We start from the raw sequence: 18,493 nt of genomic DNA, 5'->3' as shown, positions 1-18,493 counted from the left end.
TCTGTTTCTTCATTTAGTGAACACAACCACCTGGTGATCATCTTCTAGTGTCCTGCCTTTCCTCTGCCTGATGTTTAGAGCTATGTGCTCTTGGGGAATTACTGACTGTCTGAATGATGCAGTGAGGGAACTAAGGTCCAAGATGTCGAGTAAATTCTAAACTGTTCAGTGTTTATGGGTGCTGAAGACCGTAAAATCCAACAGAAGAAAGAAAGCGATTACCAAAGAAAAAACTGCAAGGTGCTCACAGCAAGTTAATTTATTCTCTTTCTCCGTAAAGTGTTTCCATCTCTGCTCTCTTGATCCCCTCCTGTCACATTAAATTTTGTTGGGAGGAGTCTAGGGACAGGGAAATCTCTTGTTCTTAGCCAATTTGGACTAGAATGCTAACCGACTCCCATGGTGTAGGCTATGCCAAAGGCAGAATATTCCCTAAAAATCTGCCAGCCAAATTGTCTCTGCCTTGATTTTCATTATTCCAGAGTCCTAGGAGCTTCAGCTTTAGAGTGTTTGGGCCCTTGTGGCTGTAGCATTATTAGTCTTTAGATTCCATGGCAACTATGTGACTGTGCAATAAGTCTAGGCTGCTTCTGCCCTCGTATCCATTCTCTGCAAGTGTTTCAGAGAAAATTAATCCCTATTGTCTGTACAAATGTGGGATGCCACCAAGAAATAGCTGTAATTTGAGACATAGATTTTTAGCTAACAGGACTAACCTGTCTCTTGTATAGCTTGACCTTTTATACTGGTTCTGAGTTTATCTGTGCTTTAAAAAAGACTAAATTGTAATCCCAAGCCCTCATATAATATAGCCTCAAGGTTTGCTTTCCTTTCCTTGTATTCCATCCAAGTTATCCCCATGAAATTGTGGCACTCTTCTGTTACACAAAGGCTCATTTCCCTAGGCGACAAAGGCAGGGCTAGACACAAATAAGTAAATACCATGAATCCTTGATATAAAAGGCTGAAAACAAGCAAAAGCAATCTTTGATGTTAGAAGTTAGGATAGACTTTACTCTTTGGGGAGGGGAAAGGTGTGTTAGTGACTGGAAGGAAGCATGAAAAGGGATTCTTGAGTCCTGGCCACTCATGTTTCTGGTTCTGGATTCTGGTTTCACAAGAGGTGTTCAGTGTGTGGAAATCCATAAAACTGTACAATTATGATATATGCATTTTTCTACAAGTATATTATACTTCAATTAAAAAGTAGAATTGAAAAAGCAGAGCTGACTGGCTACAATGGCTGTATGTTTTAAAATGGTTTTATGTGACAAATTGGCCACTGAGGTATTGACATGAACTTGCAGCTGTGGGCTTATGGATGATACTATCCTTGAGAGAATCCCTTAAAAGCTGGAGAGAGGCCCTGGTGTAAAATGAGGTGTCTTACCTCATTAGGAGTGAATGATGGCCAAGCAGAGGCCTCCTTCTCATTACAATAGGGAGCCAGCCACTTTGTTTTCTTTCCTGTATTCAAGGATCCAGGAATCTGAGTGTAAGTGACAAATACATCAGTCACGTACAGTCTGACAATAGGTACTGCAATTTAACAGTTCAGCCTGGATGAGAATAGAAAGGTGAAGAGCAAGTTCCAATCACAAGAGCTGAGCCTCAGGCCCATTCTGAAGTGAGGCAACTGCTGCTTTCTCAGCTGGAGTTCTGAAAAGTAAATGGAATTATTATTTGGCTTTATTATGTTCCAGTGTTCAAGAAATTCTGTTCAATAATTTAAAATATATTTATTTATATATACTCACTTATTGTATCTATTACATGCCAAGCTCTATGGTAGTTTCTAAGGCTGAAAGGATGAATGGGACAGCATCCCTGCTAACTGCAATAAAAAATGCTTTCTAGGGACTCTGATAAAGCTAAACCAAAAGCTAAATATGAAATTCAATGCAAATTTATCTTGGCAGAACACTCCGATGTGACGTACCTGATGAGGGCTGAGAGATTCCTCTTCTCATTGCAATAATTTGTTGATTCTGCCACACAGATTGAGACAGATTACCATTGCAAGGTAGGAGGGGCGGACTGTCATGGTAGAATACCAAGGTATATGGATTGAACTGTGTCTTCCAAAAAGATATGTTCAAGTCCTAAACCCTGTTCTTATGAATGTGGTTCTATTTGTAAATTGGAACTTTGAAGATGTTTTTAATTAAGATGAGGTCTTAATCCAAAATGATTGGACACAGACAGAGAAGACAGCCATGTGACTGAGGCAGAGATTGAGTTATGCCGCAAGCCCAAGATTGCCACAGATAGTAGGCAACCCCCCTGCAGAACCCTACAGACTTCAGAGGAAGCACAGCCCTGCCGACATCTTGATTTGGGCTTTGTGGAAGACTGAATTATGGACCACATTGAAAAACATTTTCTTAATCTGCTTTCCTGTGGGTGTGAACTCATGTGTAAATAGGATATTTGAATATGTTATTTGTAGTTAAGCTGTGGCTCAACTGAGTTAGGATTAGCTTTAGTGCATATTCCTGGAGTCCTTTATAAGCTGCAGAAATTCAGATGCAGTTAGTCAGGAAAGGCCATACAGGAAGAATCTGGAAGTCAGCAAAAAAAGAGAAGAGTGGATACAAGATGAGAGTGAGGACCGTGTGATGAGAGGAAGAGATGCAAACCAAGGAACCTCAAGGACTATGGCAAGCCAGCACCAAAATGCTACAGACTTTGGGAAGAAAGCAGAGCCTTGCTCTTACCTTGATTTGGACTCCTAGCCTCTGAAATTGTGAGACAATTAATGCTTGTTATTGAAGCCAACCTATTGTGTGGTATTTGTCACAGCAGCCTGGCAAGCTAAGGCAGACTTCTAGCCTTCAGAAGGCAATAAATTTCTGTTGTTTTAAGCCACCCAGTTTGTGGTACTTTTTTGCAGCAGCCCCAGAAAACCAACATACAAGGGCTGCTGTTAATACTGCTCTTTTCAGATATGCTTAACCTTTGAATATGACTATTCTGCCCTCTGTGCTGCCTGATGCCATTTATAAGACTGAGAAACTGATGCCCACAGAGGTCAACTCACTGGCTCAAGAGCAAAATGTCAATAGGTCATAGTGCTGAGAACATATCCCAGGTATGTTGCTACCATTTGGCTTATGATTTATATTTCTGATTCTAGTGGACCTTCATACTTAAAATATTGAGAAGTAATTTATATAAAAGTTTTAAAAATTATCCTTCTTACCCCAATTGTTTAAGTATATTCTTTGCTCTACACTTAAGCTTTCATGAAATTCCGGCTGCTATTTAACTTACAGTAGCTCCAAATTTGGCTGGCCTTTCTTTCTTTCTTTCTTTCTTTCTTTCTGTCTGTCTTTCTTTCTTTCTTTCTTCTTTACTATTAGATAGCATCAAGCTTTTATTGATTGGCTTCTTTAGCCTTCTTTTATTTGAATTTTACGCACCTGCCTTCTCTTCATTTCAGTCTATTCAAGATACTGCCATATATTTGTATTTGTTACCTGTCACCTCTTAACTAGATTTATATATCCCATGTCACTCTAAATTTAGTCTTGGCATCACCAATTTCAACCACTTTACTCACTCACTTCTTTCCTTTATCTCCCATTTTCTTTAGCTCCTGTGATGTAGGACTAGTAAAGCCTATGTTATTCAATTTATCCAAGTTGGATTATTCTAGAGCAAACTTGTGTAAAACATTTGGTCATAACCTGTATCTTTGAAAGAGTGCTATTGGTCATAAATTAAACTGTGCTACAAGTTACCTGTCAGGAGTTGTACCAGTTCTCAGTTCTCAGAGCCAAACACCTAAGTTCTGGCAGATCTGTGTGGGTTAGTGGGTTCTTTCCTCGTGACTGATAATGCATTGCCAGACGCATTGTAGGTATGCAACAAATATATTATTTACCAAACAAATGAAGGAGTATTTTCTCCCTTTGTTTCACACTTTACAATAAATCTCAGTTTTCCTTTTCACTGGGTCCTTGATTTCTGAATGGGAAAAGTAACATTTCTTTGAACTCATATTCACATTGCTTTACATATGTTCATTTACTCTTCCCAACATCTTTGTTATGAATAGGGAAGGGTGTAAATTGGCTTGGGGGAAAACTTAAGTACCACTTGCTCAGTACTCCTCATTACTGTGGGGAACAGATCTGACTCTCAGTGCCTAGCACTGCCAAGGAGACTGAAAGACAGGAAGAAATGATATGTAAGGCAACTTTAGGGCTTGTTTGTATTTCTGGTGCTTCTCTTTCTTTCAGCATGTCTGTGTAGGCTTCAGTTGAATTCCTAATGTATTCTTGCCTCAAAAGTATTTCCTCTTAAGTCTTTATGTGTTCCAGTTTAGCCTCAGGACACCTTTTCTTCTAGGCTGTAGCACCTGGAGATGACCCTGGCTTGTTTGGGGATCTCTGAATAAGAATGCTTCCACAACTTGGCATCCATTAGCTTTCTCATCAAGGCCACTTTTGGAATCAACTCCATTCACTGTCCAGATGTTTCATTAACTTATGGCTTAGAAAAAGACATTAAGGCCTCACCATTTAGCATACATATAGGGTAATAGCCTTGGGGAATTTCAAAAGCCCTGCTCTGCAATTCTTTTGATATTGTAGACGAAATGATCCCAGTGGTGTGGATGCTAAACTAGCCAAGCATCCCCTCCACAGCATATCAATGACCTATTTCACAATGGGAGGGCTACCATCCTAGGATCTGTGGTGGGGCAGGCTAGATGTTGCTCAAGTATTTCACATGATACCCAGAGGAAAACTGAATACCAAGGGGAAAGCTGATTTTGTTTAAAACCTTATTTCTTTACAAGGTAGAAAATCATAGTGGTAGTAAGAATTAGAAATAAGCCATGATTTTTTGTGAGAAATAGCACCTTCTATTTTATTTAAAGATGCACAAAAATAAACACATGGATTTCTTCAAATACTGCTGATGTCTTGTGGACTTTGCTAGAATATTAGCATCTGAGTGTATTAAATGATCTTTGTGTGTTGATCTTTAAAACGAGAAATTTCTTAAACATTTGCCATATACCACTCTTCTGGGATATATCCTTAGAGCTGAGGAGGCTTGACATATGGAATGTCAAGTATACTGACACTATCTTCGAAATGGATGAGCCAGAAGAAAAGGATAAGGGTTCTTTTTGAGATTTTAAGTTGACTTTATGGCAATCAGTGAACACAGGAAAGTAGCCTAATTCTATGGAAAATCTCATAGTGTACCTCTTAATGCACTAGATCTACTGCTCTTTTCCCCAAACAACCACCATCCCTGGCACCACAGCTAAACCTGTGTCCTTTTTAAAATCTGAGTATTTATAGGTCATAGAGTGTTTTAATAGGAAAGCCTTGGAAATCATCAAGCCAGAACCTTGATCCTCTCAATATTCACATGAAGAGCCTGAGTCTTAGGAGGTAAGGGGATTATTTAGTCTCCCTGTTTTAGGATCTTGCTTTAAAGCATTTTTAAGGGTCCTTGCCCTGGATGAAGTCTAGTCTGCACATAGTTCATATATTGGGAACATCTGTAGGATGTGACACACTGAGCTTGGTTCTTCAAATATATGTTCCTCTTCTAGTCAGAGACATGTTAATTCACCCCAAATGATTTGTAATTCTTGCCTACATTTTCTTTTCATTAGACAATATTATCCCTTCCCAAGGGGACAGTTAGCGAAAGAAAGAGTCAGAGATATTGTGTGGGTGAGCCAAAGCAGAAGAAAAGAGGTATTTTACTGTTTAAACACAGGGATGGATGGTAGTCAGCCGTAGGAATCATAAAGTGTGTATTGGCCACTGTAGGAATCATAAAGTGTATATTAGCCACAGCCTGCTGCTCTGAGAGCAATGGTGGAAAAGGGAAGCTTAAAATAATGGCAAAAAGCAAAATAGTAGGTGTATCCACAGGCTATCTCCTGCCAGGTGATGGAAAAAATAAAATGTTTCCTTGAGGAAGGCAACAACTTCAGCCTATTGAGCTTTGGAAAACTCAAAGTTAACCATAGGGTGACAAAAAACAATAGTGGAGAGGACCCGGCCACAGAATATTAACTGTTCCCTCGCACAAATGTTAGCTCCAGGCTGTGCTGTTTAGTGGGGTGTGAAATCACAATTAACAGAGCAAGGGTTTTGTAAGTGAGCCGAAGCTGCTTCAAATTACATCTGCTATTAGCTGTTTTTAGAACAACCACATTGAACAACTCCATGTTTATTGGACTGTGATATGTTCTTGAACAAAACATTAATAAAAACAGTTTATTACAGTCAAGTATTTTAGATCTTAACTATTTGGGAAGTTTACCAGTGTGGGATGCAGAAGCAGGAAATGGGTACAGTTGAAATGGCACCCAGAGCTGATACTACCAAGAGAGTCCAACAGAGGCTTCCTGAGATTTTTATTTTTCTGTTTGTGCACTTCTGGTTGGATTATACCTGGACTCTGTTAAATGCATGTGGTTTAGGCTAAAACTCTTCAATACCTAGATGATGAAGATAAATGTGTGGGAGCTCAGCAAACATTTCAAATCTATAAGGAGAATGGAGAGGATTTGATTTATGTAGAAGAGCAAAGATATTAAATATCACAAATGCCCACATGATAGCCTTTTTATGAACTAAAAGGGCCTCATAGCAATATGGTTCAAAATACGGAAAATAAATCTCCTGTCAATTTTGTCCTAAAATAATGGCTTTGAAATTCTTTTTGTCCTCCTAAGATATTAGAAGGTCCATTATTAATTCTGCTTTGATACATTTTAATGAGTGTTTAAAAGCTGTAGTAGCAAGAATATTTTCTGGATAAAACTTTTTTTTTTGTTTAGTTTCCTGAAAATTTTGATAAGCTTTTGTGACAGGTAACCTTTCACCACATGGTTCAAAGGTGTCTACCTGTTCAAATTTTTCTCAGGATAATGGGATGCATAATGAAATCATGGACACTTAGTTACATGTGGAAAGTAACTTAAAAAATGCCTCTTCCAAACTCCTCTGATGGCCAGGAGCAGTGAATGACCTTGTCCCCATTATTAAATCACTTGATATCAGAGCCAGGACTAGAACCAAGCTGATGACTCCGAAGTCCTCTTTGGAACATATCAGCACTGAAGGCTGTCAATGGCCTTTGTTAAACCCAATCTACAAAATTAGTGTACAGGTGATAGCAGAATCTGAAGCCAGCACAAGGCACTTGGCTCCTTTCAGTTTTTGTCAGGCCAACATTATGTGATGTTTGCCAACCCTATTATTCAAAGAAGCTGATTCCAAATGGTCTGCTTTACCCAAGAATCACTAAAAATACCACTGGATTTCTGTCCAAAATTCCTTGTGAATATGTGATATAAGCCCTGTGAAATCAGCTTTCCTGATTTGGGCATTAGCAAATGCATCAGGCTAGTTCATACTGATGAGAGAGATGCTGAAGGCTATGCCTGGTCTCTATCTAGTGAGTTATGTGGCCTTGAAAAGTCTCTGAGCTTTGGTTTTCCAATTTATAAAATAAAGGGGTTGGCTGAATGCTCTCTAAGGTATTCTCCACCTTGCACATTTTTTTTTCCTATTCTAAGTTTGGTGTTCAAATATTTCTGTAATTCTACCTCTCTTTAATTTCCACGATATTCCTCCCAAACCTGGTGTACATTTCTACTGAAGTGATTAAGAAATTTTTTTTCTAAAAAATAACTAATAATATATGTGGTTTGGTTTCCCAATGGTACAAATATATTTGACCTGTACATTTGCCACTCTTTCTTACCTGTCCCTCCAAGGATTGAACGCCATTAAACTAATTTGTCACAAAATATGGATTGGAGAGCCAGAAAGAGGGGAACATTAGAATAATATGCCCAGAAACTCAATACTATTGAATGATATTTTGGTCAATCCCTACTGGCAAGAAGTTTTGTGTCTCTGCCAAAGCTGGAAGAAAAGGAAGGGAGGAAAAAAGGAAGAAGGAAATATTTATTGAGGCCCAACTTTGTTCAAGGCCTGGGGCTAGACCTATCCCTGTATTTCTAATTTGGTCCTTTCTGTCATCCATTCATTTAAACAGATCTTAATCAGTGCATTTACATGCCAGGCACTCAAGATACAGAGGTGAACAAGATAGATATAGTACTTTATCCTTAATTTTACACGAAAGGAGAAGTTCCTGTGCTTTTTATAAAATTATAGATTTCTTTTAGAAAGCTCTGGAAATGTAGCCTTTCTTTAAACAATTCATCCCGGCCACGAATGACGACAAAAAGTTGGATATGTACACATTTTATTATTTTATAATGATAAAGCATATTCTATCCAATTAATCCCACTCCAAATGTCCAATTTCTTAGCCTGTTAAGCTCTTGGTGAGCAGCTCTGTAGGAAGGCATTCACATCACATTTGCCATTTTGGAATTGGAGGCATAGCACAGCAATATCATGTGACTTCTCCAAGGTCATAGTGGGAGGTGGCAGAGAGCCCTGGCCCTAAGGTGCCTGCAGGTGTCTGGGGAAGATATCTAGTTATATTTTCACCTTCCTGATTGTTTAGTCAGGTTTTCTAGTGCCCAAGTTCCCAGATTTGATGAGTGGTGTTCTAGACCGGAGCCAAAAAGTGCTAAGATGAGAGAGAGGCCTCTCCATCCCTGGGCTGATGCCAAAGGTCACCCCAGGAGACAGCAATGAATAATTGGATAAAGCACACCTCCCACTGCCCTCAGGGGCTTCAGGCCCACCTGCCAAGTCAAATAGACTTTATCTCGGTCAAGCAATGCCTGCCCCTCTGCTGTGGCCAAACACCCAGACATTTGCTGCTATTGAACAAAGCCAACTGGAGAAGAAAAGGACCTACATGTCAGCACTAGAAGAGTTACAAGATTGAAGGGAAATTTCCATAAGGTAAAATGTGCAAATGAGAAAGCCAGACTTTCTTTCTCATCATAAATCAGCCACTTATCACACTAGACCATGAAACACCAAGACAATAGTGCACTCAGACTTGGCTGCAGTAAAGGAAACCTGCAGGGACAGGTGACTAGGAGTCCAAGGGCCTGGGCATGAGAATTAAAGGAGAGCACATTTTTACTTCTGCTGGCCACCATTTGGTGCACTTCCAAGACTGTTTTTCTTGTACCTTTGTGGTAGGAAATCTGTCTCTGCACTTGTTTTCATCACTACACTGGAGTCCACATAAGTTCCTTAAGAGAGTATTCAGCTCTTATCTTTCTTTTTCATGCACCAAAATGCTGATACAGTGCCTGACACTAGTAGGAGCTTGACTCTTCCCTTTGAGATGGAAGTGCTCATCCACAGGAGCCTCACATTGTGAGGACAGGAACAGGAGGTTGGAAACTTCTCTACTGCCTTAGTGGAGAGTCACTTGAGTGGCCTGTTGAGGATCTTTGCTACTCCTGCCTCTAAGCCTCTTCTTCCCAAGGGCAATGTTTCCTCTCAGTGGGGCCTTGCAGTGGGAAGTTCTTCATGTCACCCATTGCAGAGTTGAATCATCAGTATAAGCCTTTGCAATTCTTTTAGGGTCCCAGAATGTTTGGGAGAGAGACACCAATCTTACATTAGGCTGCTGCAGGGTACACAAGTTTCTGCACCTCATGACTTCTACTGCATCCCTTGAAGAAAAGCTTTAGCATTCTCTAACATAGTACTTGGGACTGCCTCAAGCAATCCTGTTAGTGGAAGTGTGAGTTGTGCTGCTGGTGAGGTATATGAGGGCAGTGCCCAGAAGAGGGGAACTTTTTGTAGTGGACTTGTAGGGAGAAAAGCTACATCAGAGATATGTCATTGCCCAGTGGCTTTATGATCTTAAGCAGCTCTTTGTGTCTCAGTTTTTTCACCTGGAAGATGCCACTTGTAACACCTACCTCAGAGTTTGTGAATTTAAATGAGATAATGTTTATGACTGCTTTTCAAATGATAGAAAACCTTACAGTGCATTATCTTGCTATCATGGTCTCATCCAGCTTCCTTCTAGAGGAATTATATATGGAAATGGTTTGGATCAGACATGAAATTAATTAGCACATACAGTTGCCTATATGATGGGTTTGAAGAAGGAGCTAAGCATTTCCTTCTAGTCCCCAGCCTCTCACCAGCCCTGCAATCCTGCTGCTAGATTTATTCTTTATACCCACAAGTCTCTTACTATGATATAAATTCCACTGGCAAGTCTAATATCATGAACTTTTTCTCCCAATCATTAGAGGACAGTTTAGATGCCTAGGGGTGAATGGTTGCTATAGAAATTCTTAAAACAGACATTGTCAGCCTTCCAATTTTTCCCAGGTCACAGAATTGGGGTGGGGTTAGGGAACTACTTATACAGTTTGCTCTTTTAACTTTAAAGATATAGAAATAGGTCCTGAGGCAGGAATTAACTTGTCTTAAGCCCTTAAGCAGAGTTGAAACTGGACTCAACTCTACTGTTTCTCACACTGACTTATCTGCCAAACCGCTTCTCTTTAGACAAGTCAATATAGTTGACCAGGAATATTAACTTATTTCCTGCCCTACCTGTTTTTTAGAGTAACTCCATGGCAGATTTATCTCTGCCCATATCACAGGCTCTATTTTTCCAAGTGATTGAAATGTTTCATGCTTTCATGATATGAAGTGGAGAGGGTTCAGGAAAACATTGTAGGAGGGGAGAATTGGTAGGATAGAGGTGACTGTTCTCACCTGACTGCCAAGGTTAAGCCACACATATACATATGTTTCCTCCTTCATCTGCCCGCAAATGTTGAATTAGACAACATCTCCAGCTGACAAGCTCTACAATGTGCTGGAGAATAGAGAGGCTCAGGGAAAAATGCATGGGGTGAAAATAATTTCTGTCACTCTGGGAGGAGGATGACATATCAACCAAGGCACATTCTGGATAAAATGAAGTCAGTGATTTAAAAGCCCTTGCATTGGACCTCTTTCTGCTTTTCTAAGTTTTCAGCCAGTTACTCGATTGATTGTTGAAATGACCCAAGAAATCACCTCTCATCCTGCCTCTGCCATAGTTTGTCTTTCAAATCCTCAATTATTGCTCAAACTTTCCTTATAGGGAAATGTTTAATATTCCTTGGCTTCAAAATTGTGAGTGTGTGTGTGTGTGTGTGTGTAGAGAGAGAGAGAGAAAGAATCAATTTGCTTTTTGCTTACACATTTTTCCAGAAATTTGATTTGGATCAGCAAAGAGATTTATTTTTTATTGTGGATAGTTCTTATTGTATGTTTTCACTGGCCACAGATATTGCTGTTTGAAAGCTTTTCTTTTTCACAAACTCTTAATCTTTTGAATTATTTTACTTGATTGCCATTTTTTAATCAATAGAATCTTGCTATGTGATATGTTATCATCTCATCTTCTGCTCTCCAGCCTGGATTTTCCAAGTTAAGAAAGCATTTTCCCAAGAATGAGTTACTCTAAGGACAGGGTAACACTTATTTCTGCCTCCTCAAAATGGAAGCAGGACTGATGGAATGGTAATCAGATTTAATTAGCCACCTCTCCTATTGTTACTCAATTTACAATTGGTAAATTTCTGTTTTTCCAATCTGTAAATTTTCTAATTTATGTTTGATTTGCACAAATTTGCTCATCTCTTTGGGTATTTTGTTGAGATTTGAATGTTTTGCTTTTGGTATTAACTTGAACTTATATTAATAGCTGATAGTTTTTAATACTTAAAATTGTGTCAAGCTCATCTTCTTAATACAAGCGTTATTTCCTTTAATCCTCACAATATCCTAGTGAGCCAATGATAATATTATTCCTGTGTTAGAAATGAGGACACTGAAGAAAGAAATGAGGATATGTAAGTTGCCAAAGATTGCAAAACTGGTAGAAAGGGTTTAATCATTTTACTTTTGTGTCCTAGGTAATACATTTACTTTGCCTGTCTTTTTTCACATAATTTTGACTCTGATTTTACTTTAGTTAAGTTCCAAAAGATGCATCCAAGTTGTCTTAAGACAATGGTTATCAAACTCGAGCATGATCAGAATCACCTGGAGGGCTTGTTAAAACACAGCTTGCTAGGCTCCAACCCCAGAGTTTCTGATTCAGGAGGTTGGGGATGGTGCTCAAGAATTAGCATTTCCAACAAGTTTCCAGGGGGTGTGGATGCTGCAGTTCTGGCACAGTGTTTCAAGAACCACTGACTTAGTTCATTCCTGTCAGGTAAAGACAAGACTTCCACCCATCCGCCAAAATGTGGTAAGTAAACATAAAATGGTGAACATGTCAAGGGCAGTGAAGATTGGAGACAGTGGGACTATACAAAAACAGATCAGTGAGAACAGAAACAAGATCACCTATGTGACATAGAACCTGCAAGTACTGAGTAGGGGGGGTGCTCAGGCCACAAGGAAGGGAAGCAAATACGGTTATTCTTGGGGTGACGATGTTCTCGGGAGGCAGGGAAACTCTGGGTAACCAAGAGCTCCAGGCAGAATTATTTCAGGTAGATTGCACAACCCTGGCACATGGATATTTGAGTTAAGAAAGAGAGGAAAGAAGAGGAGAATTAGGAAGAATTGGAGGAAAGGTAGGAGGAACATGCATACACTATTAAGGACTTAGGTTAGTAAAGTAGAAAAAGAAATATATATATATATATGTATGTCACGAACTTACCAATCAACTTATCAATCAATTATGGAATTCTTTTTTTTTTTTTTTTTTTTTGCTTCCTGGGGAGAGAATCAGACATGATTTATGATTTTTCTTTAAGCTTTCCAAAGACTGCTGTAGTGTCAGCCTTGATAAGGCTGCTCTTCAAGTTTAAGCAGTGCCTTTTGCTGAATTGGGCCAGAGGAACATGCTCTCTGAGACTGGAAGTATTGATTCCTCCAGGTCTGCATTTGGGCATGACAATCAGCAGTGCTTCAATTCAAGGGAAATTTTTAATCTTAATGATTCAGAAATTATAGGCTGCTACTCCGTAAGTTTAACCATTTTCTACTTCTTTCATTAACAGCCCTTAGTTATGGCAGACATTTATGGGAAGCCTGGTCTGATTTTGCTAGGAAGTGATAATTTACTGAAGCCTTTCTATTCTTTGTTCTCAGTTCATTGACCATACTCATTTTTGGCAGTCTGTTTTCATCAGAAACAGCTATTCTTGACTTACTGTTTTACTGAGTATGTTGCTAGAACCTTGATTTGACATCAGTTGAATGATTTCTTATGTGCAGTGCTCGAGAAAGGTAGGAGATGACCAGGATAATGAAGAGGACCCTGTAAGTTTCAACTACTTGGCATATGGGGAAGAGGAGCAGTAGTGCTATATAGTGGGCAAAGATGCCCAAGGAGCATCTCAGAATGAAAAGGCCCAGATGCATCTCCCTGAGGAACATTGTGGTCCTTGACCTACAACTCCACCCCACACCCCATAAATGTGGGGTCAAGAATGGTGATATGATTTAAACTGCAGATACCTTCTGTAACTCTGAGGAAGTACATGGTGTTCCTCAGTAATACGGATCATGCAATTAAAAGGCATTTCAAGTGGCTTTAGAGCTCATCCATCAGGACTCTTGTGCTCTACCCAAGGTCTATTAAGTAGTCACTGGGTTTAAAACCTCAATTTCATTTTCATTATGCATTGAATCCCTCCTCCATTAAGTCAATACAAGCTCAAAAACCTTCAAAGTCACCCCAGTGCCTACGGCATCAGGCAACTGGATTCGGAGTAAAAATGATTTGAGCTTAAATCCCAGATTTGATGTTTACTTAAGTGTGTGTGATTTGGAGCTAGTCACTTAACTTCTCTGAGCCTCAGTTTCTTCACTTGTAAAGTGGGAGAAAAACATCTGTTTTATAGGGAATGTGTGAGGATTAAATAGAGTTAAGTGAGATAATGTATTAAAAAGCATAATGCCTGGATTTCTATTTGACTTTCAAGTTGTCTTATCTGTCCCTCACAATTGATTCAGTTTTTTATATTGCTTATCATAGAAAGTGACCTCTGCTCTAGTCAGACAGGTTTTCCACAGTCCCATGAACATACCAGTCTATTCTTTGTGACTTTGCTCAAGACCCTCCATGAACTTTGTTGGGCCAAAATGTGTGGATTTGGCATCTTCAGATATAGTTCCATTTTCTGCTATTTCTGGGAGCAGAAGTCAGCTGAGCAGGAATGATTGTGGAGAGGGGGTCAGTGTGAAATCATTCAGCCTCTAGTTGCTGAACCTCTACTCTTTGTCCAGTCCTGGGGTGGGTACCCTGATGAAATAAATATGGCTCCTTCCAGCCCTGGCTCCTCACCATTCATCCAGGGACACTAACTGTACGAGGAATGCTTATGGCCACACTGCTCCTTACAGAATGTTTCTAACAGAGCAAAAGTTCTGAATCTGGGAAATGTTCTCATGTCAAACCTGGCAAGGAAGGCTCTAAATGGTAGCAAGATTCTGCACATAAATTTCAGATAGAACTAAGTGGGGCATGCTGAAATCATAATGAGACTATTCATCCTTATCTGCCAGTTTATAGATTGATAGATTGGCTGGTCCTGGCTGTTCCGTTATGGATTTACCATTATATTTCATCCTCTTTTCTTCTACAGTTGCTTTAGAGATCATAATTATTTTATATTATGGCCTGCCCCTGCAGAGGCTGTTTGAACTCTTTATTAACTATTGGCAAAGCTCTCCCATAGTAAACTTCTGGAGATCTCTGTATCCAAAATGGATGTCACAAATAATATTTTTATTAGATTCTTTTCAGATATATTTTTGCAAGGTGAAAAAAGTTATCTAGTGGGCTGAAGCTCAAAGTGAAAAATTATTTAATGCATTTATTAATAACCATAAAAATTCATCATGTGTCTGGCACTGTGCTATGTGTTTTCATACTTGTTCTCATTTACTGTTCATGACAAATCTGTGAGGTAGGTATTATTATTCCTGTTTTGCAAATGAAGTAGCCTGTGTTCAGAGAGGTTAGGCAAGTGGCAGAGCATGCACAGCATTGGAACCTCTCAAACCTGGGTCTCAGCCCGGTTCTGTACCTTACATGTATGACCTGGGGAAATTAAGCAAGCTCTTTAAGCCTGCCTTCTCATCCAAAAAAAATTCACTCTCAAAGCATTGCTGTGAAGGTTAGCTATGATAATTCAAATAAAGTGCTAAGTACTCACCTGGCCCTTAGAAGACACTTATTAACCACGAGTTATCACCAATAAAATGCACAGTCAAGATGCGAACCTGGAGCATTCTATCTCTCAAGTGTATCCTCTAAAACCCAAGGCTATGCTTGTTTCTGATTTCATGCTGAATTAAAATCTAATCTAGCAGGTAAGTTTGGCTATTTCTGAAGTAATTATATTTCTGAAATGGAATTCAATGGTTTATATTCTCTATGAGCTCCAATAACAGTAATTTTAGGACTTCTGTCACAATGTAAAATACAAGCATTTTTCTAGTGAGCCTGTATGGAGAATTTCATTAAACATGCTCAATTTTAAGGAAACACACATATTTAAATCTTATTTACAAAAGAGAACAATATGGTATAGTGGAGTTGTGGCTGTGTGTGTTAGATGTTCACCAAATCTGGGTCCTCTTCTTGCGTGTATCCACAGACTGTATTTCCAAGCCTCCTTTGCAATTAGGTACAGCCACATGACTGAATTCTGCCAATGGAATATGAGTGGAATATGGCTCATATAAACCTCCCCTCTGGACAGTCTCCATGCTCTTTTTCCCTGCTGGCTTGACTGAAGGCGAGCATGAAGACCTTGGAAACTGCATGAAGAAAATAGCAGAGCCATAAGTGGAAAGTACCTGGGTCTCTCTGGGTTTTGCCTGGAGAACTGTCACCTATTAGGAATACCTAAGTGAAATTTACTTGAGCAAAATATGACTTTGATGCTGGGATATTATCCATTTGGGGAAATTCTGCATTACATCAAATTAATGCAGAAATGTTTCACAAACCTTGCCAGGCATGCCAATCAGATGGACTTTTGGTTGAAGAAGAGCTACTTGCTTTCTTCCTCTCTTTTAATGAGTTAAGGAAGAATGAACTGCAGGAAGAATGAACCAGCTCCAAGCCCCTGGAGATTACCTTGAGTCTTTTCTTCCTTTGTCTGCCTGCCATCCCATGAGGATCTTCACATAGCTCTCACAAGAATCAGCATGTGTCAATCAGCTTTTCTCCCCTACCCCAGTGCTCTTCAGTACCATATTGGTGTTTGTACCATACAGTATCTTTCAGTACATTTCACCCAGAGTTTGAAACTTCATTCATCTCAACACTTTAAAATTTGGCTTCTCCTAACTTAGTGAAAAAAGTAAGCTGGGAAGACCTGAGGGTTAGTTCTGGTTCCAATGCTTAATGACCATGTAACCTTGCAAACGTCTGTATTTCTCTGAACCTCAATTTCCTCATCTGTAAAATTCAGTTGATAATTTCTCTGCTGCTTATCTCCCTGAGATTCTTTGAGATGGACATACAGTTTACAAGAATGTTTTAAGGAATTAGAAAGTGCTATGAAGAGTATTATAATTATACTTCATAGAAAATAATAATGAGAGCTTTGGAGTCTTTACAGTAAAATGAGAATTGTTTTGTTCTATCACAAAAGACTTCTTTATTCTTCATTCGTGGAAGGCAGTGTGGAGTCTTAAAACAAATTGGTAGACAGAGCTTTATTTTATTCTTATGTCCATTGCTTGCTAGTTGTATGAACTAGTAATTCATTGAACCAGTAGCTCCATGACTTGTTTTTATCATGTCAGTTCTGGATAATAATGATACCTTGCAGAGCTGTTGTAAGAACCAAAGGAGTGCTTGCACGTTGAGGCATGAAAAATATAATTAATATATTTAAAAGATTTGCTTCAGGTCAGCTCTTTCCAGCGTCTGTAACTATTTGCATGCAGATTAGCAAATATTTAGCAATGGATATAAGGGAGCAGGCAAACTTATTATTGACGAATTAGAAGTCACAGTCAATTGGAGGTCAGATGAAGCATCTTAGAAATTATAATGCCAACCAGTGGGATTCTGGCATACAAAAATTTTCATTATATGTGATGTCAATAAGAACATATGTTTTGCATAGAAAGAGTATACTCTACTGAGGAAGATGGTGATTCACAACCAGCTGATTTGCTATTGATTGAGGATGGAAGCCTGAAAAAGAGGTCTTTTGTAGCTAAAGCTTAACTGTCACATTTAGACTTTTATCCACTTACATACACATAAAAAGAAATGACCATCCTCCCTGCTCCATTTACTCCCCTCCAACCATTTTAGCGAAATGTGTATGTGAGACCATTTTGATAGTAATAATGATAAACCTTCATACATTTTAAATTTGAGAAAAACTTTTATAATATTCGCATATTATTCTCCACTACACTTTGGTAAGAAAATAAATTTGAGTGTGTGTACGAAAGAAAGAATTGTGACTCCATGAGACTGAACTAGTGGGTGTGTTCCTGGGAGAGAGAAAAAGAAGAAGGAAGAGAAGAGTGAGGAAGAGGCAGTGGAAGTGGAAATATAAATAAAAATGATAAGTGAGGAAATACGTACGGAAAGAGGAAAAGGGTATGATGAGAAAAATTTCACCAGGTATACAAAGTAGTAGAGGACAGAAATATATCCATCTGTGTATATGTTTGTCGGTGAAGGACATTTGTGTTGTTAGAGGGCTTTGTTCTGGAAGGAGGCTGCATGCTGAGAGATTTCCCGTGTGACATTTATGGGAGTATGATGGCTGTTTTTCCTTACAAGTAAATATTTGCGATATCTAACCCTAACATGTCAGGGAAGAGATGTATGGCTTATGACTAATTCCACAGCATTGATGGGCAGAAATGGAACCCAGAAGTAATCTTCGAATCCCATTTTAAACAATAGTTTCAAAGGCAGAGCTGCTAACAAGTAGGAGAACTGATGGAATGAGTGCTGCCTCCTATCTGCCTGGCATATATGCAAGAAAAGGCATTAATTTAATAATGAAATGGCCAAGATCAGTGAGCAATAGGGAAGATGGAGGGACCAAAGGGCTTAGAATATACACATTGTATGATTAAAGCTGAAATTATTTTCAACCCACCCTTTTCTCATTCTTGGACAATTAGTAGTAAAAGGTAGAGGAAAATGCCTCCTCACTATCTCAAGACTATATATACTTTTTATAGCCTACCAGATGCTGTGCAAAGTCCCTAATCTGACATCCTTTTTTCCTACTTTTCGCTTCAGCTACTATTTTATTTCCCTGCTGTATCTTTGCTTCATCAGAAATCCCTCCCTTTCTCCCAGTCTTTATAAGGTCCTGTTTCTCTAAGATTCAAATAAACTCTTATCTTCAGCATGAGGCCCTTTCATAATCTGGTGTTTGTCCACTCCTAAATTTTGGATGTTGGTCCATCCCTTCTGGAGATACAGAGGCTTCCCATCTGTAGACTCAATCCTGCATGGTACTTCTAGGAATAAAGAACGACAAGGGCCTCAAGTCCTCCATTTCCTGGGCTTAAGCTCAGTCATTTTCCCATCACAG

The 18,493-nt window shown here is 39.1% G+C and overlaps 1 protein-coding gene across 8 annotated transcripts in view; it reads right to left on the bottom strand.

Moving 5' to 3' along the window:
- GRM3 (glutamate metabotropic receptor 3) overlaps positions 1-18,493 on the bottom strand; it is a 260,271-nt gene that overhangs the window by 133,508 nt on the left and 108,270 nt on the right. Inside the window, exon 1 of one of the 8 annotated variants that reach the window (XM_037836543.1) lies at positions 1,391-1,459. The exons of the other annotated variants lie outside the window; for them this stretch is intronic. The gene's annotated coding sequence lies outside the window, so the exon portion shown is untranslated. Of the gene's footprint in view, positions 1-1,390; positions 1,460-18,493 lie in introns of those variants that run through there. 8 annotated transcript variants of the gene reach the window in all.

The sequence above is a fragment of the Choloepus didactylus genome, chromosome 5, assembly GCF_015220235.1.
Source record: "Choloepus didactylus isolate mChoDid1 chromosome 5, mChoDid1.pri, whole genome shotgun sequence".
Lineage (NCBI taxonomy): Eukaryota > Metazoa > Chordata > Mammalia > Pilosa > Megalonychidae > Choloepus > Choloepus didactylus.
This window is presented reverse-complemented; position numbering and strand designations above follow the sequence as displayed.